The following is a 26,909-nucleotide window of genomic DNA, read 5'->3' as shown; positions in this document are numbered from 1 at the left end:
AAATGTGTACAGGGGATATAAAAAGGAAAATTGGTGTCTTTTAAAGAAATGTCAGAATGGCTTAGGTAACTCGAGAGTTTCTTGAAAAGATAGGTGGATGGCACAGTTCTAGCTATTTGACGCACTTTGGCTTAATGGTACAATTCAACAGTTCAGGCTTGTGCTTCAAGCTTTTGACAGTTCAATATGTTCTTTAGGCTTTGTTCGCCTCGCCACAAATATACAGCTCATCTCTTGATTTTACTTTACCACAATTCAACACTAGCCTCCCTCTGCCGGGCTCGATCCAGTCTTTCTTTTCACACTTGTACACTTCTCACAAGGGTCTCCCTCCACCAGGCTCAACCCTCTTATCTTTGTGGGGTTCCCTTCCCCACGTTTCATTGCCACAGTTATTTTTTCTTTTCATACTTCTCCCATGCGTCTCCCTCCACCGGGCTCAAACCCTTGTTTCTTGTTGTGTGGTTCCCTTCCCCATGTTTCATTACCACAGTTCAACACAGGCTTCCCTCCACCGGGGTCGAGCCTGTTTTTCTCTTCGTGAGGTTCCCTTCCCCACGTTTCGTTTCACACAACTTTTAACTGTCAAAGACTTACAAAACTGAAAGGATTTTACGTAGACCTCTGCATGCCCACTTTGACTTCACTTTAAACCAATTTGACAATCTTCATCAACTCGATACACCAATGCTTCTTGGTACTTGTAGTTTCTTGGAATTATTATTTCTTTACTTTGCCCTCCTGGCGTATTTAAAGTTCATATACTTTGCTTTTCACGCAATTTACTTTCTTTTGGGATCTCTGTTACTTTCTTGCCTTTGTTTCCCGTTTTATCACAACCTCAAACATTTTGCAGGGCAACTATTGTTACTTTGTATACTCTCATCACACTCATCAATTGTCCTTTCCTTTGCGCGTTTTATCGACACACGTGCAAACTTCAACACTTGTTAGTTTCATTTAATTTGCCTTTAACACAAACCGGGCCTTTGTTGCCTTCGATGACTCACCGGTCATGTTAATTGGGTTTCTTTCTTTAAGCGGCCTTTCATGTAGCTGTCAAGACGTTACCAATATCTCCTCTGCCCCTTCTCACTCGGTTTCAGTCTTGGGACGCTTACGGCTTTCCGAAAGTATGGAATTCTCCCCGGGCTCTCTCTCGTTGTCCGCAACTGCCGATCAGCCCCTTGGTCTTCCAACTTCGATCGCCTGGCTCGCATCAGCCCGGGGAGAGCTGCTCCTTCTCGTAATTAGCCTCGCTCAGAGTGTGCCTGTGCGTGCCACCTTTTATCCTGACAGAGATTGTTCACGAGTGGCAGGTGTGTGTAATAGGATTACTTGCCTGACTCTGCCTGATCTCATTAAAGGGAGAGAGCCATTGCAAGTCACTAGAGGTAACCTTCCTGGCCTCATTACTCATCTTCCTCGGCTCAGTAGTGTTATCAGTATGAAGTGGAGAGAAATTATGGGAGCTGTAGCTTCCCATAAAATAGCTAGGGATAGGGGTTAGATGGGCTGTGGAAAAGGGGGGATACCATGTCTCACAATCAGGTGCTTCTCCCTTTGAGAAACCTGAAGGTATCTCACCCGCTAGTGCCCGGAGATCTATCATGCAGGTGGCGAGGACACGGTCATCGCTATTGGATCCAGCTCCTGGGGGTGTACCAGTGTGGGAGGATCACCTAGATGTGGGGGGTCTTTGGGGAGTGGGAGTGGGTCACTGAAGGGTGAGACGTGGTATCCCCTTCCTTAGAACACCTTTTCCCCATCCTACCAGGTAGGATACCTAGAAACTCAACCACCTACCCCTTTTCCGACACAAACACTTTTTCACAGACAGTTCATCGTAAGCGACAAAGGACTAACACCAGAGCTTTATACCTTGCATGTCCCAACACAAAGGTCAGACAGAATCAGGCAATTACTGGTAAGTACACACACCTGATTTCCATCACACTGCCCCACACAGATAAAAGGCGGAGCACGAAAGCACACTCTGAACAAGGCAAAACGCGTGAGGAAGCAGCAATTTTCGAGATGGGAGTTTAATCGAGGAGAAAGTCGGCGAGATCAGAGAAGACGAAAAGGAGGGAATTACCCTTGCCCTTTACAACACAGAACTGTGACTTTCATGAAACCTCAGGGGAAATAAACCAGACCGGGAATTGCAGCTGACGAACAGTGTAGCGTGTGTTAAAGGTACAAAGGGCCCTCTTGCATTGATAGCCAATGCGGGGAGAAGCAATTTCCACCGTGGTACTGTCCTTGACTCCGACAGCAAAGTAACGCCAACGAGTTCAACACAGCCGATGAGTTGGAGAAACTGATAGCAGACCGGACTGTGTTATGCTCAATGCTACAAGCGGCAACATTGTATCAAGAAAGGGAACTTGATTACAATTGAACTTTGTGAAACCAAGATATGTACCAGATACAGAGTGGTCCGGAGCCACGTGGGAGCTCACGCAAAGGTCTCTGTTTGGTGCCCCCCCTGAGCGGGGAAGAATTATTGAACTGTGAAATCAAAGTGGTCCTGCAGCGGGTTACGTTAAATCCTGTGCACATTCAAAAGTCTTCGATTGTCTGTAAACTGAAATTGGTCTGAGCCCGGCTGAGGGGGACTAAATGTAGAAAGGGGGTCTGAGCCCAGAAGAGGGGGATCCTGGGTGAACACTAACACACCCGAGAAGATTGTTGTGGCAAATGTGAACTCGGCTGAGGGATGGCTAAAAATTGAAGTTGGTCTGAACCCGACTGAGGGAGGCTAGTGGTGGAAGGAGGATTGGAGCCTGGCTGAGGGGAACCCAGGGTGAAGAGCAAATCGCCCGACGTGAATATTGAGAAAGGACATTTTCTTTGTTGTTTATGGTACATCAGTTTCCTCTGGAGCAAGAGACTTTGTACAAAAGAGACTTGGGCACAGAAGGCCCTGATGTTGGTGAAAGAAACTGTGACCTTGTGCCAAAGAATCTCAGGAGTGTGCTGTGCTTGAGTGACCAGCCTTGTCCCGTGCTAAAAACATGGGGAAGGGAGGCCCACGGCCTAAACATCCTGACTTATCATTTTGTGAACACTTCTTTCTTTTTGTGAACATTAGCCCACACTATTTTGTAGCATAGCGGTAAGGATTTGCAATAGGTTTTTTAGTAAAGGCCCTTTTTTATTTGACTAGACTCCACTAGGACTGTATTTTTATTGTTTGATGGTCGTAGCTTGCTCCCATCTTAGATTTAGGTTAGCTTTCCTTACACACCCCGCTCCCCGAGGACCTCTTACCCAGGGGATCCTCCCTCGCTTGTCCACCCAAGGGTCGTGATCCAAAAGCGATGGCCTTTCCCTGGTCACCTGTGTATGGTATCCCAGGGGATTTATTTATTTATTTTATTTATTTTGACATTTGTAAAGCACGCCTAACCCTCGGGCCTGTGGGCGCTGATATTCTTAAAAGGTTACATGTTTCAAGAATACAAGGTAACTGGTTACATACATGTGAGCATTTGTGTTGAAGGTGCGGGGTACATACATATTATTGGAAACAATAGGATTAGCATACAGTTTAATGGTTTACATTCAAGTAGGGCATTGGCGATACTAAAGGTGTCAGCATAAGAGGTCGAGGACAGGATGGATGTGTAGGCTGTCGGGAGAGTTGAGTAAGGCTAAGTATGTTACCGATTAGGTTGTGAAACACCCTCTGGTTTTTCACAAGCTACTGGAGATCTTGTCATTTCTGTATGTCTAATGACATTGAAACTTGTGCTTGTCTGAAGGATCTCAATGTAATTTCTAGGGTGCCTCATGGAGGACTTTAGAATATGCCCCTCACAAATGTTATGGCATTTGTTGCTCGAGGGTTTACGAATCTCCTGGAAAATTAATGTGATAAGAATGCTAAAAGTGGATTTTACTGAGTGTTGTAGAACCTTAATGTTGTTTGTGTAATAGGGTTTTTTATCACAATAGATTCATCAATAATGCTGTGCATTCACTTTTAATCTTACATAATGATTAATGTTTGTTGTGTGATGTGATATAAAAAAAAAAATTCTGATAGTTTATTAAAATGTGTGAAAAGGGAAGGAGCCACCTGGGGGCGCTGAGATGGTCTTACGCATCTCAGTCGGTCTCCTCCAAACGGGCCAAATAAAGGGAAGGATCCCCCCTACAGCCCCAGGAGTGGGCACCTGACCCCTCGCCCCCAGAAGTATTCTACACTGACGGAGTACCGGAGGAGAGAAAATACAGACTTTCTGGGTGCTGTGTAAGCTGAGATCAGATCCTTCGAAGTGGGGGCAGAGATCCTGCGTCTCCTTCCCTGCGCACCACCTCCGGGTCGATTTGATGGGGCCGACGGCATTTGAGAGGCCTTCCCATCATTGCTGCCCTTTGAGCCAGAGATCCCCCCGTGGGGTAAAGTGCTGTGCCTGGTGTGCGGGAGCCGAGGGAAACAGTGACTCCTGACACACCGACTTCCAAGCAGTGGCCTGAGGGAGTCGTCCCGCTCCCGTCTTGCCACGCAGGGGCCCGGCTTGTCAATACGGTGAGGAGGGACCCATATGCTAGGGGGGGCGGTGGACTGCCCCTCTTTCTGACCTCCTCATCGGCTGCCCACCGGAGCCTGGGCTCCTTCCCCCACTGGCAAAGGGAGATATGAGGAGACCTAAGTGAACAATGCCACGGAGCTCACGGACCGACCGCCTTCCTCGACGTGCAGCTTCGAATGAGCACAGTCGCCAGATCAACAACCCCGGGTGAGACGCCGGAGGGGTGGACTCGTACAGACCCGGAGACTCTCGTGAAGCACCTTATGGGGCGGTCCCGCAGCAAATAGTGGAATGGACCAGTGTTACCTGTAATGGCCGCCGCACGCACGTGGTCGCCCCCGAGTGGAGCAGGAGCATACCCGAGAGCTGTAACGTTTTGACATTTACTGGGTCACCCCGTCCTTGGAGTGCTGGCATTAAGATTGTTGCCCCTTGTGTTCTCCCCATGCTGCTGGCGTGCGCCTTGGGGGCTCTGGATCTTCTTCGGCCCTGGGAGAGCGGTTGGCGCCAGTGATCCCCCTGCCGGCCCTGATCACCCGCAGCCTGGTCGCCCTCCCTCTCCACGGGGGGAGAGGAGGTCTGGGGAGACTCAGTGAGAATCCCGATGGAAGGACCCCCGCTCCCACAGCTCGCCGCCGTTCTACCAGGTACCTCTCGGAGGAACACGCGACAATCCTCCTAACGGATCCCGGAATGTCTGTCCACACGCCTGAGAGACTCCCGTACATCGTAACCAGCAGATCCTGTGCAGCACTCGCTAGCCTTCTCGTAGAGCTGCAGGGAGATGCCATACGCTTTCCACAACCCGCCCGAACCTTAGCTTTCACCCTCTGGGCTCCAAGGAAGGATTTTCTGCATGCAGGGCCCCGGGCGGGCACTGTGGCCCCTATACCCCTATACAACGCGAAGGAGCACGGAGGACTGGTGTGGTGATCTCGGTCGAGCCAGGTGACTGACTCCCGTGTGAAGCAGGTAAGGAGGGTCCTGCGGGCCACGCGCTTTCTCCCAGGGGTGCGTGGGCCAGTGGGTCCTTTGCCCGGCTCTTCTGCTGACACAGGACCCCCATTTCTTTGTTTCATGCAAACTGCCCCCCCTGCCTGAGGTCAATGTCCAAGGTCACCCACCGATGACCTACTAGGCATCTAAGCGGAACACTCCCGTGGTGTCGGGGGAAGACGAGATCCCTTTGAACCTGAGCTTCAGCCACCTTCCATTGAGAGGAGAGTCCTCCCCCTGGTGCCACCTAACACCTTCATTGTACCATTCCTGCAACTGCGGGCCCCCCGCGGAACCTCTCATGATTGCTCGACACCTGAGCCCAGGTGGTCATCGACTCTATAACCCTAGGGAGATCTGGATCCGGACTCTCACTCTGTACCTTTTCTTGCACAGTCCACCCTCGGAGCCGAGTCAGTGAGACCTCTGTCAACCCCGAATAGTAGGTGAGATATCTGGACTCCCCACTGACCTCTCCTTACACGTTCAACCAACAGAACCCATAGAGTCTGTCGTCAAAGTCTTCTGTGACCATGGTGCCAATTTAGGTACCCGACTGTGGGTGGAGCCCCCATTGAAGTTTCCTGCACTTTGACCTGACTCTGTAGGGCTCCCCGCAGGCCCCCTCCTGGGTGGGAGTCTTCACTTCTCCGAACAGGCTAACTCATAAGATATCTGCCGATGGACTGGTCCCAATTACTACAAAAGATTTAGCATTCCCGACCCCAGTGCCGGAGGTACTAAGCATGCCCGCCACTGTGCAACCAGAAAAAAATGACACCCACTCAGTGAATAAGGGGATGGCAGCCCTTCTGGAGGAAATCCGTGGTTTCAGGGCAGACATAAAAGACTGGATTCCCTAGAGAAAAAGGTGGACGATGTGGATGACCGAGTTCAAGCCCTTGAAGCCAACCAGACTTCTGTCGACCTCCTGCAGACTTAAATAGACATGCGCTTATCTGAACTGGAAAGGAGGGAGGAGAAATGCATGTTAAAACTGGATGACTTGGAGAACAGAGAGTGCCGTAGTAACCTGAGGTTTTTGGGAGTCCCGGAACATGAAGGTGAAACGCAGGCAGACATCGTACGGATTGTCAACGCAGTGATTAGCAAATTATTCTATGAGAGCAACACCAATGAGCCAACTATCAACAGGGCGCATAGGGCGGGGGCCTCCACCAGGGGCCCCTGGTCGATTCTGGTGAGATTTCACTATTAATCGGAAAAGAGTAAGATCCTAGAGCTGGCACGGAAGAAGGGTCTGAATGATTGGGAAGATGCTAAGGTCACGATCTACCAGGATCTCTCGGCTCACACCCGGCGACGTCTGTGTGGCCCTCTGATGAAATGGCTTCAGCCTAAAGGTGTGAGTTACAGATGGGGCCACCCATTCTCCCTCTCCTTTTTGGATGACAAGGAGGATGAAATACTCCTTGGTCACAGAGGATGACATACAAAGGGTTACCCGTGAGCTCCTGAGCGAACCCACCCTGGGGGGTGATCAAGAAGGCATAGAAAGGGAACTGGCAGAAGCACAGAAAACCAACGGATTTGCTGAGAGGCGTCGAGTCCGTGGCAATAGAAAATTCATGAGGGTGGCTCCAGCCTTCCCCAGGCCTGCTAATGAGCGATTGCAATTCATCCTCACATCGCATCAGATCAGCGAGGAGAAGGGTTTGGTTTGCTACAATTGCCTTGGAGCTTGGAGAGTCTGAGGTAGACCCTGGTCCTTTGACCCGGGATGGTTTTGGTGGCAATGATCTACACCCTATCCGGTGACTGTTCCTGGGGGAGGGAGAAGGGGTGCTGACGTATGATGTTTTGGTTTGAGCTTTGGGAGGGGGGGGGCTCTAAGAATTGGTGTTAATTTTTCTTATCGACCCAACTGAGGTAGGAGTTGGTGGCCTGGTCAGACAGCATTTTTTATGTTGCAGGCGGTCCAGGTGCTCGGGGGAAGCCGGAGGGTGGAAGGGGGGTTTGTTGGGGGTTTGATTCTTGTTGTTTATGGGTTACTATGGGTTGAGACTATCAAATAAGTATTTGGTTCCTTTGGAGACCGCTCTTACAGAGAGGGATCTGAGTAAATCGAGCCAGGAAGGGGGCAAGGAACACATGTGCACCCCTAGAGGGGTTTTGAGAAATTGGTGTTTCCTGATGGCTAACGCAAATCGAGCACTGACACTGGGTTCGCTAAATGCCCAGGGGCTGAATTCCCTGCAAAAGAGATCTGTAGTGGTGAGAGAATTTAATAGGCTGAAATTACACTTTTTATTTCTTCAAGAAACTCACTGGGCAAGGGATAGGGAAATGTCTCTCAGGGCCAAGTCTATACAGGAAGTCTACCATGCATCGTGCCCGGCTAAGAAAACAGGGGTAGCAATAGTTTGTCTCCTAAGGCTCACTTTGTACCAAGGGCCCAGCGTAAAGACCAAGACGGTCATTTTGTAATGGTCAAAGAGGAAATTGGGGGTAACAAGGTGACATTGGTGTCGGTCTATGGCCCGAATGAAGCGCAAGACCAATTCTGGGAAGGGAATCCTCCTTGTGGGCGGGGATTTGAATATGGTTCTCCATCCCGAGCAAGACAGGAAATCTGAGCGCCCTTATACAGAAGCGCCAATACAGAGGAGGATGGCCGCCTCCTTTCAAAATACCAATGATTAACTGGGGCTCTCGGACTCCCACTCGATACGCCAGGGACGTGATCTGTTATTTACATTCTTTTCTAGCCCTCATTCCACGTTCTCCAGAACCGGTTATGTGCTAGTTGACAATTCACTTTGCGAGAGAATATCCGGTTTCTGTGTGAAGTTAATCCCGTGGTGGGATCACAACCTAGTTAGGGTCCAGATAGGGTTGCCTCCAAAATCCCCTGAGGGCTCAAGGTGGTCGAGTAACAACCTCTTGTTGAAGGACAAAGAGCTGTCTCAGTCCCTGCTCGCAGCCATAAAAGAACATTTTGAAATCAATGACAATGGTGAGGTGGGGGAGGCCGGAGTCTGGGACACCTTCAAAGCCACAATCAGAGGGGTTTCTCATTGGTAAGGGGGTACCACCCCGACGACGATGACTTCACAGTTCTCTTTTATAAGACCTTCCATTCCATTCTCGCTCCTTTCCTGGCTATATCGTTTAACGCAGCTCTAGACTCGGGAACCCTCCCCCAATCTGCTATTGGCCCTCATAGTGGTGATCCCAAAAGAGGGGAAGACCCAACGCAATGCCAATCCTACCGCCCCATTTCTTTACTTAACACGGACATGAAGATCTTGGTGAAGCTACTCGCCAATAGGTTGGCCCAACACCTCTCGTCTCTGGTCCACTGGGACCAAGTCGGATTTATCCCGGGGAGACAGGGGTCAGATAATATTAGGAAGACCTTGGACCTTATGTCCTCAAGTAAGAACACAGAGGCCTAGCTCCTTTCACTGGACTCTGAAAAGGCCCTTGACCGGGTTGAATGGTCATACATGGTCATACATGGGCAAGGTCTTGCAAAGGATGGGCCTGGGTGAAAGGTTCTGGGGTTGGATTGCTTCTCTATATAATGGCCCCTCCGCCAGAGTGGCTATTAATGTCACGGGTTTGGCCCCGCTCCTCCTCTCCGGGGGAACCGGCAGGGCTGCCCTATCTCTCCCCTTCTCTATGCTCTTGCAATGGAGCCTCTCGCCATAGCTATAAGACAACACCAAGGGATCCCGGGGGTTCAGTGTGGGGAACTCGATTTTAAACTCTTGCTCTTCGCTGTTGATATCTTGGCCTATCTAACCAATTTAAATATCTCCCTCCCGACGCTCCTGGACTTGATACAAACGTTTGGTATCTTCTCCAGGTTGAAGATAAATCCATCGAAATCATGCATAATGCCAATGGGGGAGGGCGACAGAGACATTGAGGGGAAGGAAATGGTAAGAGGTATGAGAATTTAACGCAAAGCCTCTCCAGACCTTGGAATCCTCCTTCCGAGGGATTTGGGAACACTTTTTGAACTGAACTTTCCCCCTAGCCTATCCAAGATAAAGGCAGGCCCCTTACGATGGGCTCCCCTGACGCTATCATGGTTCGGTCGCATTGTGTCTATTAAAATGAACGTCCTTCCCTGTCTCCTCTATCTCTTCACGTCCCTCCCAACTATTATCCCAGATGCATATTTTAGGACCCTACAGGCCCTGGTCCAGCGATTGGAAGGGTAAGAAACCAAGGGTGAAACACGTGACCTTGATGCTCCTGAGGTCCCTTAGGGGTTTTGGTCTTCTGCATTTTCGGCAGTATCACAAGGCAGCCCAGCCTAGGTTAATGCTAGAACATATGAGGGATGAGATGCACACCTATTGGATGTACATAAAGGATACCCACACTCACCCTAGGAAAGTAAGAGACCTTTTGTGGTCCCCGTATAAAGACCTCCCTGATCACGTAAAAAAACATCTGACACTATCAGACTTATGGGCTCTATGGAAATGCGACAAAGTGAATGTGACCCTCTCCTCCTGGCCCTCCCCTCTGTCCTCTCTATGGGGTCCCCCCTGGACTTGGGTAAGAAAGGCTTGCGTGATACGCAAAGTTGGTCGGACATGGGCCTGGAGTGGGCTGCCCAAACTTTCCATCAAGACGCCTTTATCGATTATGATAAACTAGCAGAAGCAATGGGGTAAAACCCAATGTCCATCTTTCAATATCTTTGTGGTAAAAGGTACCCTAACCAGCCCCCAATGGAAAGAGGACCTTGCTCGCCCCCTTAAGCCCTTTGAGCAGGTAATTGTAGAATACTCCTCGAGGAAGGGGTCACTGTCTAGGATATATGGGGTCCTGATCATGGTGCAGCTAAAAGATAGACAGGGATTCAAGCATTTCTGGGAAGAGAGGCTGGGGATGGTGTTGGAAGAGTCGACCTGGGCTAAACTCTATGGGGTTCTTTTCTCGGGTACTCTGTATACCTCGGCTATGGAACACAACTTCAAGGTTCTTCATGCATGGCATCTCTCCCCGGATAGGTTGTCTAAAATGTTCCCTGGGGTATCTCCTATTTGCCCTAGGGAGTGTGGTCATCAGAGGAACTTGGTGTCACTTGTGGTGGGAATGCCCATCTGTCCAGATTTATTGGTCTGAGCTCTTGAGTTGGATACAGGACATAGTGGGCGTCTCCCTGGACTTACACCCCCTTGGACTTCTCTTTGGTATCCCCCCACCCCTGAATCGGATTTCAGTGCCTTCCCCAAGGTGGTCCTAGGCATGTTGAGGGCTGGGAGACTTGCTTTAGCCCAGAAATGGAAAAACAACCTGGTACCATTGAAGTCAGAATGGCTTACTAAACTGTGGGCGATCTTTACATACGAGAAACTATCAGCGCTGGGCCACGATATAATGGATTCCTTTTTACTGGACTTGACAATGGTCCTCCTGCATGAGGATTGTGGTGCATCCTCCCTTTGTAAGGTGCCATCCCCTTGTTGGTTTGAAACATGGTCATCTAAGCCTACTCTTTTTGTACTGGTAGAACCCATCTTGTCAGGCTAATCTCAGCATATGGTCCCAAGTCGTTGTTTGTTTACTCCCAACCATAGGATTGGACTCGGTAGTCTTCAAGCGGGGGTCTGATGTTGTTATTTTAGATTAAATGATTGGTTTTGCAATCTGTTTTATCTGTTTTATGAAAAAAATTTAAAAAATAATAAATAGCCATTGCAATATGTTACTCACTTGTTGTAATGGACTAATTTCTATGAAGTGTTTAGGATTTCCTTACTCGTTGTGGAGTGTTCTGGATCAAAAATAAAAACTAAGAAAAAGAAAAGCAAAAAGGAAAATGCGTGAAAAAAATTACCAATAAATCCTGTATGCCGCTAGTAGGAGCCGTGTGAACATTTCTTGAACAGCAGAGACGCGTTCTGCGGCCTAGAAGTGGATATGAAAAAATGGTGGGGTTCCTGAAAGTGGGGATAGTGTGTCACACACGCCAAATTAATGACAGTTCTGGACACAAGACGTTTTGCAACAGAATTAAACATGCATTAACAAATGAAACCGAGCAAAATGCTTTTCAGGAGGCAAGTGTGCCAAACAGTTTACCAAGACATAAGATGTAGTCTTCGCTGGGCATGGGCGGGTGCAGGGGAGATAGGATGATCTGGGAAAGGCTTGGACAGGCCTCATTGTCTTGTTTGTCAGCATCATCATTGTCAGCATTGGCATGGTGGTGCAATGGCGGGTTTGTACATGCGTCCATCGATTTTGGTACAAGCTTTTGCAAGGCACCAGGCTCCCAAACATGCTTCTCTTGGCCCTTTGGTAGGTTTGCAGAGCCTGTATATATTATGCAAACGTTCTCCACAGCCATAGCTACCTCTGTATTTTTGTTTTTTTAACTTTTTTTTTTGTTTTGTTGGAATTTCGCTTGTTAACAATTATTTCATTAAAGCTAAAAAAGAAAAATACAGACGCCATTTAAGCTGCATCAAGTATGTGAAGAACGCACAATCACAGATACGAAAGGGCCAAAATACTGCAAAAGACAGAAAACGATGGAATTTGTGAAATTGTGCAGCATGTTTGATACTACCATGGCCTAGAATTGCATTTACTTTGTCAAGGTACAGAATGATAAAATATTTATCTATATTTGTCCTACCAGCACTTTGCGTTCCTCTCTAATCACTTCCAGTTCATTCTCCTGATCCGATTCTTCCATAGTGCCCCAACAAGTAGCATTTAAACTCAGACCTTATATCTTTAGGCCTGCAAGAAACTGGTAGCACATGCACCTACAGTTTGTTCCTCTTGTTGCAGTATGTCAAATCTTGCAACAATTGGTGTCATTGGTCCCAGCCCTTCATCCAGGTTTCGTCACTCTTCTTTTTGCTGGCAATAGTGCTAGACAGACACATTTTCTACAGCAAAGTTGGAATTTTGTCACCTCTCAGAGGCATACAAATGGCTTTGGTCAATCACAAAATTAACCGATAGACTACTGCGATAGTTGGACACGCCTAGACTAGGTGTGGAAAGTCACCAGCCACATAACGGCACCTAGAACAGCTGTTATAATCCTCATATATTTGCTTAAGATTCATGTGAGTATAGTAATAATGATGCACATATTTACATTTTATAAGCTTGTGCCTATAATTCATTGATACTCTGCTAATCTATAAATAAATGTATCCCCACTTCTCATCCGATATGTCCAATGCTGAACTATTGCTCCCATTCTCCTTGCTATTTTGACAATTCCCACTATAAAGTGTGAGAAACTCATGGTGACACCAGTAAGACGGACACAAACGATCACAGTTAATGGGTGTTTATTGAACAATGAAAATGGCGTGCGGGTTGGTAAAACACCTAATCTAAACCTAAATCTAAGATGAGGACAGGTGCTGACCATCAAATGAAAAATAAGTCAGTCCTAGTCGCGTTGTGTCAAAAAAAGAGCCTATACTAAGAAACCTATTGCCAAACCTTACAACTACTACAAAAGCGGGTGTGGGATAGTTCTCAAGAAAAGAAAGAAGTGTTCTAAAAAAAATAAGTAATGATGCAGTGGTTTGGGTCTCCCTTCCCCACATTTTAGCACAGGGTGGGATGGGAGCTTGGAGCAAAGTACTGACTCGGCTTCTCCAGCACGAAACAACCGTTCCAATGGCAGTTCTCAGGAGCGTCGATGGCCAAGTCTTGTTTCCTCTGAAAGTCTCTTACCTTCGGGGCCTGATGTGTTTCAATAACAAAAAAAACCAAAGTTCTCTTTCACAGTTCACCTTGGATGACGACTTCACACTTGTGTCCCCCTCTTCTGGGTGCCAACCCTTCGCTCACAAATATCAATGTCTTTTCAAACAGTTCCGGTGCACATCACTTGTTCGGGTTTACCTTTTGTCAACACCCTGTTTTTCGGGACTTTAGACTTTGTTGCCTTTTCGTTCGCAACCCTTTTCTGGGATCAGTCTCTCCAATTTCACTTTGACTCTCAATGTTCATGGGTTTCACTTCACTTTTACTTTCACCATGCAGGATTCACTTTCCTTACTTTCTCAGATTTGTAGCTCAAAGTCGTTCGATTGTGCAAGGATTTTACTAGACCTCCAGTATGACCGCTTTGACCTCTTCTGGCAGCTCTCCTACGGCCTTCTGGTTTCTGTAGTTTTTTTTCACCTAAACGGTGGTTTGACCAGAGTGTCTGGGAGTGACACCCACGTGATGTCAGTTGCCTCTGCAGCTGGTCTCCCCTCAATACATTTTTTTACAGTTCTGTCACACTTCCTTTAACTAGGTTCAAACTTGCCACTTCACGTTTTTCATTCAACACAGCCCCGTTCTTATCGGTTCTCCCCTCAACTCACCGGCTGTGATGAACCGCTTGGCTTTTGGCTTTTCTGGAGTCAAGGCTGGTAGCACGGTAGAAGAGTTTCCCTTGCTCCCGTTTATCAGCGTCGACATGCTCCATGTACCTTTGACATCTGTTGCAAGACACTTGTGCTATTGTCTGCGGTCTTAGGCTCTCCTCCATGAAGGTTCCGCAGGTCTGGAAAAGGGCAAGGTCACTTCTCTCCTCGCCACCCTCTTGCTTCCCGTTGCCTTTCTCCTTCTCTTGAAATGCCACACCAGATTAGCCATCTCGTCGTGCTGTCTGCCGTGCTCGTAGTGTACTTTCTTGCTCCACCCTTTATCTCTGTGGGGAAAGGAAACGGCCGTCAGGTGTGTGCGATTTTGGTTAATTGCCTGACTTTGCCTGACCCTTGTATCAGGACAAGTCGGGTAACCAACATTAACATTAGTCTGTTTTCTATCACGGTAACAAAAAGTATTCATATTCGAAAAAGAGGGTGTTAGAGGTTTCAAGTGTAGAATGGGGAAAAGGTGTCGCAAGAAAGAAAATGGTTGGTAGACTGAGAAAGACGAGATGGGTAGGATTTGTGGGGCAAATGACCTACGTGGTAGGATGGGGAAAAGGTGTTAAAAGAAGGGGGATACCGCTTCTCACCCCTCTGTGTCCCACCCCCACTCCCCGAGGACCCCCCATGCAGGAGATCCTCCACCACTGGTCCACCCCTAGGAACTGGATCCAATATCGATGGTTGTGTCCTTGCCACCTAGATAACAGATCCCCGGGGACTAGCTAGGGAGACACCTTCAGGTTTCTCACAACAGCGATTGTCAATTTCCCTTCTATTGCTGCAGTAATTGCTTACCAAGACTGCCTCCAACTGTGGAGGGGCTATGACTGCCCTTTCAATACAAATGTAAGGGTGTTCCAGATGCCCGTCATACAAGACAAGTATAATGCGCCTGCGCCACTGGCCAATATCTTTCCGGATCCGGGACCGCTAGACCTCCACGCTCATACAATAAGGTTAAAGAGTATCATTTGACCGTGGATTACCACCTGCCCATACCAATCTCATAAATAGCCCCCGAATCTTGGTAAATAGCACTTTCTGCTGCAGTATCAGAATATTAAGAAAGAGATACAGAAATGTCGGCAGGACTATCATATTTATCATGAAATCTGGCTGATCGTGAAGAGAGAGAAGGGGAACTGCTTCTTTTACTTTCTTTTCCAGAATGTCTACAGCCATATTACTATTCTTTTTAATATCAAACTCCCATGTAATCTCTGCTTTCACATCTGACAGTATCCCTCGCCATCTGTTTGGAACCCTCACAATATTCACTGTCACTGGGAAGAGCGCAAATGTATTGACACTAATAACCATCTCTGTTATGCCAAATCAGTGAATATCGTCCATTAAAGGGGAAAGATTTTGTACGAGATTTTGTACATGTAACAGTCAGTCATCAGCATATACAGGCTACAATCCTATGCAAATAGAAATTCAATCCCCTGCCAATGTGTTCCTTCCTTTTAGAGGCAAGCAAGCGGGTTAGATTCTAGTGCCAATTGCCAATGATGGAAATGTGGCATCCCTGGTGTGTCCTCCTTGCCAAAGCAATCTGCTCCAAGAACAACCCATTCGCCCAGACCCCTTGCAAGTGGTCTATTATAAACCAACTTAATCCGTAACATAAAATGAGAGCCAAACCTCGTTCTAGCTATCCCCTGAAACGCGAACTGCCACTCCACGGAAATCTTTCCACATCAAGTATTCCAGCTACTGCAGAAATCTCTGGGTTTAGCTGACTGAGGCAATAGCCACTGAACGCAGGGGCGTAGGAGACCCATTATTTTTTTATTGTTTTTTAGTCCAAGAACTCGAATTTTCGCAAAATTAAAATAGCAGTACGTATTAAATCACATATGTCATCACTGTATAAAACAAGAGAAAACACAGCATAAGTCCACCGACCTCGCTCTAGCGAAGCATAAAACACATCTCTTTATACAAATACATCCAGTATCCTTGACACAAAACACATACAAATATACTAGAGCCTGCATGCATCAATACAGCATCAAAGCAATCTTGCACTGTTGTATGCTGTGAGTACTAACAAAAGCCAACCATGTTCCCTTACACATCCCAGAACATCGAGAGACCATGCAAATAGCAGCAGTGCTCCTAATAAATCCAATAACATAGCCTAACTCACCCTTCCATGTGTGCTCATTCGCCTATGCTTGCACTCACAACTCCTTCACACAGACCATGAGGTGTTCACAGTTCTGTTAGCAGTGCTGCACTCATGCAGCAGCAACACACTTCTGCTGGCACGCACCATGCCACACGTGTTCCATGAAAATGTGTGGATGCAGGTGTTTGTGGAAGTCTAGGGGTGTGCATGCTTACTGGGGCCGTTCAGTAGTGGAGTGGCAGCGTTTTGTCAGCCCATCCAGGTTGTTTCTTTCGTTGAAAGGCAGCATCAAAATGTATTCAGTTTCAACAGAAGTAAAAACCAGTTAGTGTTTAGAGGTTCAACGAGGAAAACCTAGCTCCGAAACAAACATAAATGCTTTGAAAATGTCACCATTCAAGATCCAGCCTCTAAACGCAAGGCAGGATCAAAATGTATCGAAAGATTCAGTGGGGGAAAAAAACTGCTCCAAAGCAAGATGTAGTGCTCAAAATGCATTCAAAGAGTCATCAGTGAAAAACTAGCCTTTAGATGCATAGGAGGAGAGAGGGACAAACAAGCTCAGAAAAACACATACACGTGACACTCAAAATGCATTGAAAATGTCATTCAAAATCCAGCCTAAAAACTACAAGGGAGTATGCACACGTGTTGGATGGATCAAAGGATGGTAAATACAAGCTCCAAAACACTCAGAAAAGCTTAAAATGCACTGAAGATTTCATCAGTGAAAAAGCCTGTAAACAGCAGTACATTTTCGAAGTAACAAAGCATGGAAACCCAATACAAAATGGGAATCCACCAGAATTTGCATTTACCAAAACACGAGGGAAGGGTGTATTGAAGCTGTTTTTGTTGGTCTTTGATATGTTTCGATACTTTTTGTTCCACACTAGTAGTTTACAGGCTGTATGTTGAATAATGGATTTTTCAATGCATTCTAAGCACTTAAACGTCTGTTGGAGCTCATTTGTTGTCTCATGGTCTATCAAGAGGTGGTAATCCTTCCTTCTACTTTAAAGACTGGATTTTGACTTTTGAATGCATTTTGAGCATTTCAGCGTGTTTTGTAACTGTTTTTTTTTTCCTTCCGTTTCAATACATTTTGATCCTGCCTTGTGTGTTTCTAACAACAGGAAGTGTTAGAAATACATCAGGATTCAAATTTCCAAAAAACACAGAAACTAAATGCATAATGTGGCTGTAGAGTTGTTAGAAACCTTCCAGAATTATTTACCAAAACGCGATGACATGAAGGAAGAAGGCAGCGGGAAGAGTAAAGGCAGGTGAGAGGAAGGGAAAGGACACAGGATCACTGGCGTCTAAACCAGAGAGCAGGGAAGCGAGTGGTTGCAACACGAGGCGGTTCAGTGAGCAGGGGCAGAAAGGAAGAATACCTGAGGACCGTGGAGGTGCAGACACGTCGAGTGATAGTCTCCGTCACTGTCGAGACAGGCTCACTCACTCTCGGAAGCCCAGCCGCACGCATCACTGCCTGCTGTAGTGGCTTCTGAAGGTGAGAGGAGGCAGGCAAGCTGCGCAGCAGTACACTGCGCACTCCCAGGCAGGGCTGGGCTGGCAGTGGCACGTGCTGTATTCCAGGGGGTGGGGGAGGAGGGGAAACCACGAGTTGTGAACAACTCTTGCTCGTGGTCCTGCATTGTTCTCCGCCCCCCCCCCCACTGTTGTTGTGAATCATGGTTGCCGCGGATTCGGATAGAATCCACTGCCCGCGCCTGCTGCGTGCACATGATGGCACATGAGCAGACTCCAGGGCAGGACACACACATTGGGGGGGATAAATGACATTGTATCCCCCCACTTAAGATTGTGGGGGGGATTTGCCCCCCCCCCATGTCCTACACCCATGATTGAACGTTATTTGATGTGGATCTCCCCGGAATGAATCCAGCTTGATCTTGCTGTACCAGCGACTGCAATATAATGGCACCGATCCATGTACAATAACTTGGGACGTTTTATTACATACATTTATCTATGAAAGCGGTCTAAACGGCGTACAGAGCTCAGCTGACCTCTCAGGTTTTTTTAGGTACTGTTATTAAAGACTTGCAATTCCCAAGCAGTATGACCCCCATGCCCCCCACCCTTTACACTCACCCCGCCCTTCTACTTTCTATTGCTTAATTATACACAGCGAGCAAGTTCAGGGCCAGAGTATCTGAGTAGGCTTTATAAACCTCATTGGATAATCTACTCTTCCTCTAGGTATACTGGTCAGTGTAATTGCTCCAAAATGCCTAATTCATCTCTTCATCTGTAACCAATGATACTCCCTTTTCATCTTTTATGTACGGAATGTCCACTGAACCCCTTTTCCCGCCCTTAAGAACCACAGCAACCCCTTGCTTGCATAGCTTCCTTCTCCATAAGTCTTGGTGGCCAATTTCTGTGCCATAAAGTTGACTTTTTGCCAAATTACTTCAGATTAGCCTTAATGCCAGCAAAACTTCCTTGCCCCAAGATCTTTCCCACTGCATTTCAAGATCCCTCAGTCTCTTTCCAACTATGGCAATCAAATTCCTTCCATCTCTCAACACTCCGAACTCCTGTGATAAGCAGACACCACAAACAAAGACCTTGAGAGTTTCCCATAATATGGTAGTAGAAGCCACAGTTGAAGAGTTATTCTTAATGAATTCAGATATGTCCTTACACAGCTTCTTTTAAAATATTTTGTTAGTAAGACTACCGCTTTTGAATGACCAAGCCCTATCTATGTCTGACTAGTGACTTCGATAAGAGAAGGATTCCCAGTGCAAGGGAGGGAACTGACCATGTTTTCTTTGAGGTAGTACATCCTTGACACTGCATCATGCACTGAAGAGTAGAATGTAAACTATCTCTCTGTGTAGCATGGGCAAAGCTACACTAGGTCATAAACCATGCAAAACTCCCAAACTTTCTTAGCAGGTCTAGTGAGAGACCTGGGTACCCTACTCGATCTGCATACTTGTGGATCCATGATGGTGTCCAAATCTCTGCCCCAAAAAAGGACATAATACCATGAAATTCTGGCACATTAATATAAGTTGCATAGATGTTAATAAAAAAGAACTGTGAGATCACCCAACGCCCCAGCAACTAGCAGGCATTTACTATGTGTGTCACCTTAAAGACCTATTGTTATCCTGCCACCCCCATGTGTAGAGAAGAATGATATTTGAACCCCATCTTCTTATGAATCAGGATCACTATCTGACAAATATTTCTTGCAGTATTAATTTTTTGCTTATTTAAATACACCATGACCTTTCTACCCTTGATGCAATGATTAAGCAAGCTCACAATCCATGTCATTAAATTATAGTTCGTACCAATATGCACGTTGCTAACCCCTGCATTTCCCGAAATGATTATATAATCTGGTGTTCTATGTCCTCGCTCCCCATCCATCTTTGAACATATTGTGCCGCTATAAGTCATCAGTTTGCAAACCCATAAATATAACCCTCTACACACCCCTCTCTCCTCCACTCATACAGGGCAACTCAATCTACCAGTGAACTACCCGTTATGACTAAACACAAATCAGTTTAAACTGTTAGTCTCCGTAAACCCAACTTCCCAGTGGTCTCTAGTGCCTTGCCAGCCAAATATGCACTGCAACTTATAAGTTCACAAATAATTGTTCAGCCCTACTGAAATACTTATGATTTATTTGATGAAGCAAGCCACCTTGACAGCCATGGCTTGCTTTGTAATCCAAACTGGAATCTTGCTTATGCTTATCCAATCTTCTTTGAATGAACCTCTAAGGGCTTCCACTGGTCGCTTCTGTTTGAAATTTGCAGTTAACCCAATTTTTCTACTAAGTTAAGAGCAGCATCTGGATAAGTTGGGGGTGGGGAGCAGTCTTTCCATTAAGTACAACCCGCAGCTTGGCAGATTAGTGCATCCAATAGGACAAGTCCAACAGGACAAGTCGTGTTCATGAAGCTTCTTCTTTTGCTTCAAGAAATGACTTCCTGTTCTATTGAATGGCTACATTTTAATATGGCAATAAAGATCCCTGCGTTCTGATCAGCTAAGTCACCTTTTTCCCTAGACAAATGCAGGCTAGTGTCCCGATAATGTAGCACCCTTGCTAGCACCCTCCTTGGGTCAGTTACAGGTACAGGCTTCGGCATCACAGATCTATGTGCTCTCTTCACTATGAACATCTTGGAAAATTCCGATGAGTCAAATCGCTCCAGCAAACATTTTTCAACAAATCTTTCCATGCTTCAAGTTTGAACCAAATGGTAGACCTAAAATGTGTGTACTGTTGGACCTGGACCTGCCTTCAACCTCTTCATTCTTGGCTTGCACCACCTTCTTTTAATAAGCAAGAAGGTAGTATTTGCGGTGTCCTCCGCAGTAGAAATAACATACTCCACTTCTTCCAGCCACTTATGTGTCTGAAGACGAGCATGCATAGAATCTACCTTGGCAGTAAGAGTCCAGTTTCTCACAAATTCCACCTACTCCTGCTTGAAGCTCAAAGAACATCTTTATTAGATCACCAAGTGTGCAGTTTCTCCGTCATTATCCTGTATTGTGACCTTGGCAGGACACGCCTATTCTGCCAATCCAGCTGCTCTAGCTTGGAAGGGCAGCTTTGGCTTCTGTCTGTAATGTTTGCTCATTGCAACACAGACCTCTCAAAACCACTCTGTATCACAGAAGATATAACTTTTAGCAAGTTATGGGTTAAAATTCCATTCCGTTTCCCATCTGCTTTACAGGCCCTTCCTCACCAGTGATGTCGTCATCCTGGTGTACACCTACCTGTGCGCAGTTCTCAGTTTGATGGCTCATAGACCTCTACTTTACACAGGCTGTCTGCAGGTGTACTTCTGGCTAGACAGAGCTTCCTTTCCTTTCACTCACAAGACTGCCTCAGCAGACCAGAAGATCGTTCTCAATAACTGTCCGATAACTAGCATGTGCGTCCCACACAAAACCTGCATGTATGTCATGCCACTGCTCCTATTGTATTCTGTTTGAAGGATCATGGGGGTGGGGGGTGGTGGAGTCTCTAAGACGGTGGTAGTGTAGGTCACCTTCGTCAAAACACCTCCACATGCTCCATTACAGTGGACGTACTGCATGCGCCCAGCCCTTCTGAGTGGAAGCGTGGCTTTGGGTCTCTGCACTCCAGCGCAGCCACACACACTGCAGACTCCTCTCCTGCACCACTCACTGTTCCTTGCTCATGGGACTCACCCCACACCGACCATAGTGCTCTCTGGGATCTCCGGGACTCCAAATCAGCAGTATGCGGCAGTCTGTAGTCCTGCAAACCACTAGTACACCGTGCTTGTTCACCAGTTCTACAGGGACGCAGAAGAAAAATGCAGTAATTTTGAATGCATTTACATGGAAAACTACGATCTTGCTCGCTAGCCTAGAGCACCCCCAGCCACAGCTTCCTCTTAACAGGAGGATTCATGCACATTGGGTCATCCCTTCATTTTGTTTTGAGGGGTGGGGCCTTACTCGGAGCTCAGGGAGTAAATATCAAGCAGACAGAAAAGCAAGTGTGAGGCTACCCCTCCCTCTATTGTGCAGACCCAGTAGGCTGACCGGGACAGGAAGGTACGCAGTTCTCAAAAACAGATGCTATGCTGAACCTCTGATTTACATTAGTCTTGAAGCAAATGTATTCAAAGAAATGTAGTCTGCTGTACAAGATTCCACAGACATTAGGGAAAGATCACCACAACACAAACTGTGTACAGATTATATACATATTTTTCAATTTGTATCTTTGAAGGAGGTATTTTTTTTTTTTTTTGTAAAACTACAGCCTTATACATATTTTATGATAAGGCTTTTGTTACATTCTTCCACACTTCATCCTTATTCCTTGTTACTGCTGCTTTGCCTTTGATTATAGTTTGCCGACTTTCTGATCTGTGTTCCGGGAATCCTGATTTGGCAACAGCATGTCCATGTAATTAATTACTGAACAGACTAGCTGTATGTTTTCGCCTGATAATAGATTTTTCCACCATCTTTCGATGTCATTCTTCAGCGGGGTGAACTTTTCCAGGTGTGTTTTACGCTGAGGAATTGTTCCTGTGCACTCTGTTATTAGATGTTTGGTGGTTTCAAGCCCATCTTTACAGAATCTGCAGGAACTGTCTTTTATTTTTGTGTTTTTTTGTCTCCTTAGTGTTTCTTTTGTTCTTAATATGTTTAGTTTCAATCTTAGAAACTGCATACGATAATACTTTGAAGGGCATCGTGTCAGGAATCGAGCTGGCGTGTTTAATTTGTTTTCGATTGGCCCTAGACTTGCCATTGATTTGAGTGAATCTCGCATTTCTTTGTTAATTATCCAGGACCATCGTTCAAATTTTTTTTTTGCAATTTGAGGTGTGTTCAGCAGTTCTGTTTCTTTAATGTCGGCTGTGGTTAGGATTCCCATTAGTTTGGAGTTCCATTTAGTTGTTAGATTTATTTGAGTTCCAGATTCTGTCTTGAAAATCTCGTATGCTGGGATTGGGGGGTTCAGATTCATTTTCCTCCATGTTATAAGCGATTTCCATATAACTTTCGAGTGTATTGAATTCAGTGATAATTCGTGCCTTACTGCGGCAGCGGGGACGTTTTTGGGTAGATTCAGCACTCTGCGCCAAAATATGCTTTCCAGCAGATGCCATGTTGTTTCTGAGATGTTCCACCCAGCTTCCGCTCCGAAGGTTATTGTTGGTATCACTTTTTGGGCATAGAACAATATAACAGGAGCCAACGAGAATTTGCCGTATTCTCTCTCTAGTTTTGCTCCTTGCAACGCCAGCTTTTTCATACGGTTTTTTAGATCTTCGATCCATGGTCCTTCATTGATGGAATTATTGAAGCGTATTCCTAGATATTTTATGGAGGTTACTCTTTCTATGTTTTCACCGTTTATGGACCATGAAAAATTTCGGTCTTTTCTGTTACCTTTAGAGCCAATTTCTAAGATCTTGGTTTTGGCCGTGTTTATTTCGAGATCATTCATTGTCAGGTAATCGTACAATTTGCTTAACAGTCGTTGCAGTCCGACTTGTGTACGATCTAATAGTACTATGTCGTCGGCATATGTTATGCAGGAAATTGGTGTGTTATTCAATTTTGGAGGAAATGCGTTGACGTTTCTCAAGTGAGTTGGTAGATCTGCTATAAACAGTTTAAACAGCTCTGATGCAAGAGGACACCCTTGTTTTACCCCCTTCTCAGTTTTAATGGTTTCTGACATTTCTCCATTATTGCTTAATCGCACACGTATTGATGTGTTAGTGTGGAGTGCTATGATAGGTTCAAGCAGGTTAGCCGGGCATCCCCATAGACTAAGTTTTTGCCATAGCCTTCTGCGATTTATTCCGTCGAAGGCCTGTTTCATGTCGACAAAAGCTAGAAACATCCATTGACCTGCTTTGATGGTTTCCATTTTTATTATGCTTAAAATGCAAAGATTTGCGTCCACTCCGACGCCAGCAGTAAATCCCGTTTGTCTTGGGTCTACAATCATCTCTTCATTTGCCCATTTCGCGAGTTTCTTTCTCAAGAATGATCCACAAACCTTACCTATGGTGTCTAAAAGAGCGATTGGACGATAATTGTTTGGGTCGTCCCGGTCGCCCTTTTTATGAATTGGCACCACTTTGGCTTTTAACCAAGACTCAGGTATTTGTTTAGTTATAGCAAGTCGAGCAAAGAGAATTTCCATAAAGACTGACCATTCCACAACATTTTGTTTTAACATTATGTTAGTGATCAGGTCTGGACCTGGCGCTCGGGAATTTTTTAGTTTGGTTATTGCATATGCAATCTCGTGTGCATCTATTTTTAAGTCCCAATCGTTCATTCTAGTGTTGAGTTCTATTGCTGGTTCCCAATGGGAGCTTTTATATACTTTTGTAAAATGGTCAACCCAAATGTTTCCTGCGAGACCATTTACAATTGTTGGTTGAAATTTCAGGGATCCAGCATTTAATATTGACCATATGTCTCTGGAATTTTTCTTTATCATAAGTTTCATAATATTTTCCGCACGATCTTGATCAATGATTGCTTTCTGTGATCTAATCCAGTTCCTATATTGATTGCGCCGAACTTTTATTCTTGCTCGAACATTACCCGTTTTGTGATTTTTTTTCAATTTTCTCACGTCACTTCTTAATACTTTTTTAGCGTCTTGAATCACTTTGCTGAAATTATGTTTGTGTTTTACCAGTCATATTTGAATGGTTTTTTACAAGGTTTGATAATAGTGGAGCATATTCACATGTACCTTGGTCCTCGTTTCTGCAGAAAATTTCAGTGACTTGTCGTATCTGCGGGCCAGTTATTCTCAGTCTGTTACCAGTCGAGTTTACTGTTAACTGGGCTGTTATTGGTTCGCTCTTTTTCCAAAAAACCCGCCAATTTAGACGTATCATCTCGTGATCACTCTTTCTTGTTGTGATCACTTCTAAGTTAATTAGTTTTCCATACATCTCTGCTGACGTCCAGATGTAGTCTAGAGTTTTGGCTGCACCTTTGAAGATGCCTCTCCAAGTGCATTTTGCCGGGATGTCTCCTTTGATGTTTCCATTAATCATACACAGGTCTCGATTTGACATCATATTTTGCCAGGCATTTGCTCTTTTGCATAGTTGGTTTTTTGGAATGCTTAGATTAGTTTCTGAGTTTTGGTCCCATTTAAACCATGCACAGTTCAAGTCTCCACAGCAGATGATCCATACTTTCCTGTAATTTAGAATAACGTTGTCTATGAGCTCCAGGACTGAATTTATGAATTTGTCAGTTACAATTTTGGCTGGATTCCAGTAACAATTAATTATTAGCATGTATTCACATTGCTCTTTGTTTGGTAGGAGGTATTTTATTAATGTTCCTTGAACAAAGGGATTTGGGTTTAGGGATTGTACTGGTGTCCATCTTTCGTTGATTCGAATCATCGTCAAGAGTCCCGAAAAGGGGCGACCAGTTCTGTTTTTCCCAGCAGGATTGAGGAATATGCTAAAACCATCTTTTGATGGTTTATTACGTAGCCAAGTTTCCTGCAAACAAATGAATATTGTTTTTTCGGACGAAACAGGAAAATCTTCAAACAAGTGTGTAAATCCACGTGTATTCCACGATAAGAGGTTTCCTTGTCCCTCTTGTCTTTTCAATCATTGCTAATTTGGTTGTCTTTGTAATCCTTGCTTAGTTTGAGTGTTAGCCAGTGAATGACGTAATGCGTTGATTTTAGATTCCATTGTGAGAGTATCCTGCTCGTCATATTGGCTTCTTTCCTGTTTAGAGCTTTCTAGAGGTTCTACCATCAAGTCAAAGCCAAATACCAGGAGTTCATCTAAGGCATGTAGAATTGTGGATCGCACTGCATTTGAGGTAATGTGCAGTAGCACCTGATCAGTGGAGTTTTCAGAAGCGTATTCCACTATTTTGATGTCATCCGTATGAATGGTCCGTAAGGAGGGTATACATTGGAATAGCTTCAGCACGTTTGTCCGATTTAAGTTCATCTCGTATTCATCTGTATGGATGTTTTGAAGTCGAAGTTTTGTGATTTGGTTACCATTTTTCTTTTTCTGATACTGTTGTGTTTTTGATATATAGTGCACAGTTTGTTTCCTTTGATTTATTGTTAATTTTGGATTTAATTTGTTTGCCGCTTGTGCTCTAGTTCCTTCTCTCTCTGAATTGGATTTTCCCGTCGTTTGAAGCTTTGTATTGTTTTCGTTGGTTCGTCGAGTTGGAACACTTATTGGAAAATTTTGTTTTGGTTGAGCCTCGTCTTGCCATACATTTTCAAACACAGCCGCGTCATCATTTCCGTCGCTGTTATGCGAGTATGTTGACAGATTGCAAAGCTCTGTTGACGAGGTTGAGATGGTTTGTGCTGTGCTTGTTCCTGAAATTTCTCCCCGCATACGTTTTCTACATGGGCTCCTCTTTTCGGTGTTTTTGGAGTTGACTTGCTTTTCTGGTGTTGTTGGTTTTCGATTTGCCTTCTCCGTTCGTGCAAATATTGCTGGTCGGGTTGGTAATGGCATATTTCTTATACATTTTTTTGTATTTGCTGTTCTTTTCCACTTATTCCTGTCAAGGTTGGTTGCGGAAAAAAGTGGGACCTTGGGAACATCATTTGTTGTGATTTCTTTAGATTGATTTTTTGAAGCTTTTGAAGCTTTTGTTATTTCTTCATGTACGCCATTGAAGATTTTAAAGGCTGATTCCAAGATTCCACAGACATTAGGGAAAGATCACCACAACACAAACTGTGTACAGATTATATACATATTTTTCAATTTGTATCTTTGAAGGAGGTATTATATAATATATTGTCGGCACAGAGATGTTTCGGCCCTGTATTGAGGATCCACCACTTCTTGGCGGTCTTCTTACATAACTTGAAATTGGGCCGAACATATATTTTGAATTGAACGCTTTAAAAGTCGTGAGACTAACCCTTCTTGTATTTTTATGGTCTGGTTTTAATTCACATGTGGGGGAACATTTGCATTTCTTTTCTTGGGCAGTTATTCTAAATTTCGTGATGAATCACGATTCGCCCGTTTGTGAGCTAAGGAGTCTTGAGTTTCACCTTCTCTTCTGAGTAGGCAGGTGGTTCTTATTAGATGAATTTCATGTACTGCCTGTGTTTTTCTTTTATAGCAGACCTGTGGCCATAACATTTCCAGCATCCAAATTCAGCGTTAACAGGAGGATACATGAGCGAGCAGTCTCTTCATTACTCCCCTGTTTTTCCTGTCAGATCTTTAAACTATGACCTTGAAAATCTGGAATTCCTCCCAGGCAAAGGGCAGCTACTGGAAATCT

At 45.3% G+C, this 26,909-nt stretch overlaps 1 protein-coding gene across 9 annotated transcripts in view; it reads left to right on the top strand.

Annotated features, from left to right (window-relative positions):
- GLMN (glomulin, FKBP associated protein) overlaps positions 1 to 26,909 on the top strand; it is a 1,004,137-nt gene that overhangs the window by 314,115 nt on the left and 663,113 nt on the right. The gene's annotated exons all lie outside the window — the stretch shown is intronic.

Source organism: Ambystoma mexicanum, chromosome 1q (assembly GCF_040938575.1).
Source record: "Ambystoma mexicanum isolate Mex_15411 chromosome 1q, UKY_AmexF1_1, whole genome shotgun sequence".
Lineage (NCBI taxonomy): Eukaryota > Metazoa > Chordata > Amphibia > Caudata > Ambystomatidae > Ambystoma > Ambystoma mexicanum.
This window is presented reverse-complemented; position numbering and strand designations above follow the sequence as displayed.